General features: G+C 31.3%; 1 pseudogene; it reads right to left on the bottom strand.

Annotated features, from left to right (window-relative positions):
* Positions 1-635: 635 nt before the first annotated feature.
* Positions 636-732, bottom strand: LOC138822785 (U6 spliceosomal RNA; annotated as a pseudogene).
* Positions 733-3,995: the final 3,263 nt, after the last annotated feature.

The following is a 3,995-nucleotide window of genomic DNA, read 5'->3' as shown; positions in this document are numbered from 1 at the left end:
TTCTTAAATTTCAAAATTGCCATTCCATCCTATGTGTCCATACAAAATATTTTTACAATACAACAGCAATATCTTACTTACTTCCAAGTGAACTGCCTGACTTTGATATAAAAATATATTTGAGTTGTTTCTATACAACTATAATGATTTTTGTGATTTTTTCATTAGAAATAATTTTAAGTTATCTGTTGAAATGAGTAGTACAGAAACTAAAGATAATTCTGGTGCTTGTCTGAAACAGTATATTTTAAAATATTTAGTATTCTGTTTGTATAATATCCATAGTCTATTTCATTCTCTCCTAGATATAATACTTTGAATTCGACATTGTTTTACAATATATAGGTTCATTAATAAATATGGCCTTTCAGATTGCATTCCATATAGAAACAGTTTAAGATTCCTTTAATTCCTAGATTCTTATAGAATTTTATTTCTTTGGGATAAAATGACAATGTTATCATATTTCAAAAGTTTTATAAAAGTTATGCTATGTAAAGGCCTTTCTAAAAAGGTGAAGATTGAATACACTGATATCAAACTAACTTTTATTTCTATTAATTACATGTATTATTACACTTGTACATTTGTAATCAATTTTTAATTACTTTTTAATTTCTTGCATCTGAAGAATGAAAAATATGGAATACTTCACAAATTTTCATATCATCCTTGTACAAGAACCATGTAAAACTCTGTATTGTAATTTGGGTAGACGTGCTGCTGAAACATGTAGTATCCTGTAAATTTAAGTAGTTAATGATGCAATCTTAAGACAGGCATATATCCTTGGTTGCCTATTTGTGACAAGGAAACCTTATTGTTCCCAAAATTTCTATGCATTGATTTCTGTAAAATTCTGTGTATGGTGGAAAAAACTTATTATTTGTTCGATTGCTCACATTTGCAATTTTTGTCAATTATTTTAAGTCTTTTTCATTTGAAATTTGATCATACATTGAAGCCTTTATAGCTAGGTCCAAAGGTGATGGCTTTTCAAATACTTATTTATCAACTGATTTAGCTTTGTGGCGCTAATGGATTCAAAGTAAGCCTTACTTAAGAGCTACTTCTAAACTTCGGCAGCATAAAATTTCCCAAATGAGGGCTTATTGGCACAAATGTCTCCCTGACCCTTTACCCTTGCTCCATGTAGGAACAGACCAACCAGAATATCTTACCCTGATAGCATAGATTGTCTTACTGGAGCAAAACTAATCTTAGTTACAAGGGATCATAGAGAGACGAACAGTTCAGACAGAAATGTTCAGACTAGAAGGTATTTTTTCAAAATATAATTGTTTATTACACCCTACTATTTCAAAAGTAGCTAAAGCCAAGAAGGTGAAAAAATTGTTCATATGCATGATTCCCTAATGTCCTGGCCTGTCTACCATCCAACCAGGCAGGAACTTACACCACTGATTTTCTATCACCAAATATATTCCATAGCACCAGGAGAAGTCCTTATGTTCCTCCTCGTTATTAGGCCTTAATTTGGTAATGTTTTAATCACAGTGTTTCCTCTTGTCTCTAGGCTGTACATCTCTGAATGGTAATGTTTTAGTTCTAATTCTACCAAACACTGAGGTAGAGGTAATGGAATAATACTTTCAAACAGTTGCCTTTGATACCATAACCACAAGAGAACAATGCAAAACATTTTCATATATTATATATAATTATATATTTTATATTTATATGTGCTGATTTTATATTTCACACAGTGAATTTTACTAGAATTAATTGATAATTTGACAAATTAATTGATATTTATTCCAATAAATAGATTGGAATATAAATAATCAGTATTAGCAATATATTAGAATATAAAAAGTATCAATGCAATGTTTTCGGTATAAAATTGTGATATGTTCTAAGTGTTCTTGGTCTTCTGAATTCACATGGTAAAAAAAAAATCCAATGTTGTTTTCCTCTAATCTATAAGGGATTTTACTCTGCTAATGTTTATTGTTTTAACTCGCTTGTCCTAAACTGTTTTTCTCCATATTTCTGAAGCATTCCTACTGATTATACTCAAAATTTATTGATACGATGTATAAAAGCTATTATTCTTCTACAGGATTCACGGGTCCTAGGATCCCAGGTCCCAGATATCCGCATCATCAGATAACTAGGGCAAGAGTTCTCACCTAGGCCCAGGCAACATGCCAGCAGAAAGTAATTGAAGACCCATCTCAATTTCTCATTTCCTATATTTCAGGTCCCCAATTCCTTGAAATGCAGGAATTAGCAGTAAGCAATTGGGAAATGCAAGGCAACCTAAAATGCAAGATGAAATCACAAAATGTGAAAGTACAGTAATTCAAACTTTCAATTTTCAGATGACCATCCCATATGAGTGAACAAGACCACAAATGTTACAAGATTATTTGTAATACCCGTCTCCTAATGATTAATAAATGATTTCAGTCCAACATCATCAAGCCAAAAAATAGTTCCTGGAGCGATAGATTCGTAATTGTCTACCAATGCTAGGAATACTTGACATAGAGGTCAAATATAATTCAGAAAATCATTAATTGAGAAGATCCTTAGTGCTTCAAAACACTGGTACTTCAGTAAAACTTGGTTCTGTAGTATAAAAATGTTGTCATTCTCAAACAAATGATAACCTACATTGAATCTCCTGAAAGTATATTCCTTTTCAAATAAACTTTTTAAAATCACATTTGCCAAAATAACACTTTACAAGTAGATGATATTTAGTGACGTTACAGGTTTTTCAAGTGTAGGGAGCAAGTTACAATAGAGTTGATTTATTTACTCTGCACTAATGCCAAACAGGTTCAACCATTCATTAAAGTGTAGAAATAGTACCCCCCTCCATTTGTGCTTTTCAGTAGGTGCCTTTGAAAATTTGTTAACTAGATCAGCCTCCCATATTTCAAACCAAAACATTAGCTAATAAAGTAAATTTCATCACATAATAAGTACATTTTAAAAAGTCATGAATAGTTGCCTTATCATATGGTGTTTTATGTTTTCCCTATCTGTTTAACATAGTAAGAAATATGACTTTAAGTCTTGAATATGGGTACTAATCAGAGATTTGACAAACATAAAACTGTCTTCTATTTCTATCATATTCCTCTACAGTAGTAAATTTTTAGTTTTCTTCTTTTGCCAAAACTTATAGTAGTAGAAAATATTATCCCATGTAAAATAAAGTAATCACAAACCACTGTACAAAGCCATTTATAAAACTGGTGGTTAGGAACACATTCTAAGCCGTTTTTAAACTTTCTTGTTGACTACAGATTAGTCAAAAAAATCAATACTGTTTGGCGTCTAATTTGAATTAATTATCCATTTTTAATCAGAGGACCTTCAACTTGAATGCTATCCAACTAGACAATATTTTCACAATATACTTACCAATATTTTGAAAAAAGAATAAATATAGTCCATTCTCATACTAAAAGGGAAAACAGTTTAATTCTATGGAAATTTATAACTTTTAAAAGTAAATAAGTTGTTAAGAAGACAGAATGTATGTGTTCTTCAACATTCCAATGACTCGTAACTACTGATTTTCAAATTCGGAAGATTCCATACCTGAGAGATTCAAAAAAGTACCGGCATGCATGTTATGTAATTCTGCAATAGATGAATTTTCCAAAGGGATGTTACAGATTGAGGGTCAACAGAAAAAAAACACATTTTGGTAGAGAATAAAACTATGTAGCATTGGTAATAATTAATTCTTCAAGAGTAAGCAATTGTTTATCACAGTGACCTAGTATTTTTATGACCATCAATACCAATATTTATGATATAGAGTCATCCTAGCCCAACAGTTTCCAACTTTTAGGTTGCACCTCAAACTTCCCTTCATTCATATCATGAATAGCTTATCTCTATTGTGAAAAAATACAACTCTACTAATGTGATGCCATACATGTTCTGGAAAGAATACAATAATAAACTGGGTTGCATCATTCCCCGCCCCCCCCCCCGTGCCACTGGTATTC

This window comes from Dipodomys merriami, unplaced genomic scaffold, assembly GCF_024711535.1.
Source record: "Dipodomys merriami isolate MVZ:Mamm:240054 unplaced genomic scaffold, mDipMer1.0.p SCAF_115, whole genome shotgun sequence".
NCBI lineage: Eukaryota > Metazoa > Chordata > Mammalia > Rodentia > Heteromyidae > Dipodomys > Dipodomys merriami.
The sequence above is the reverse complement of the archived record's forward strand: the minus strand, read 5'-3'. Positions and strand labels throughout refer to the sequence as shown.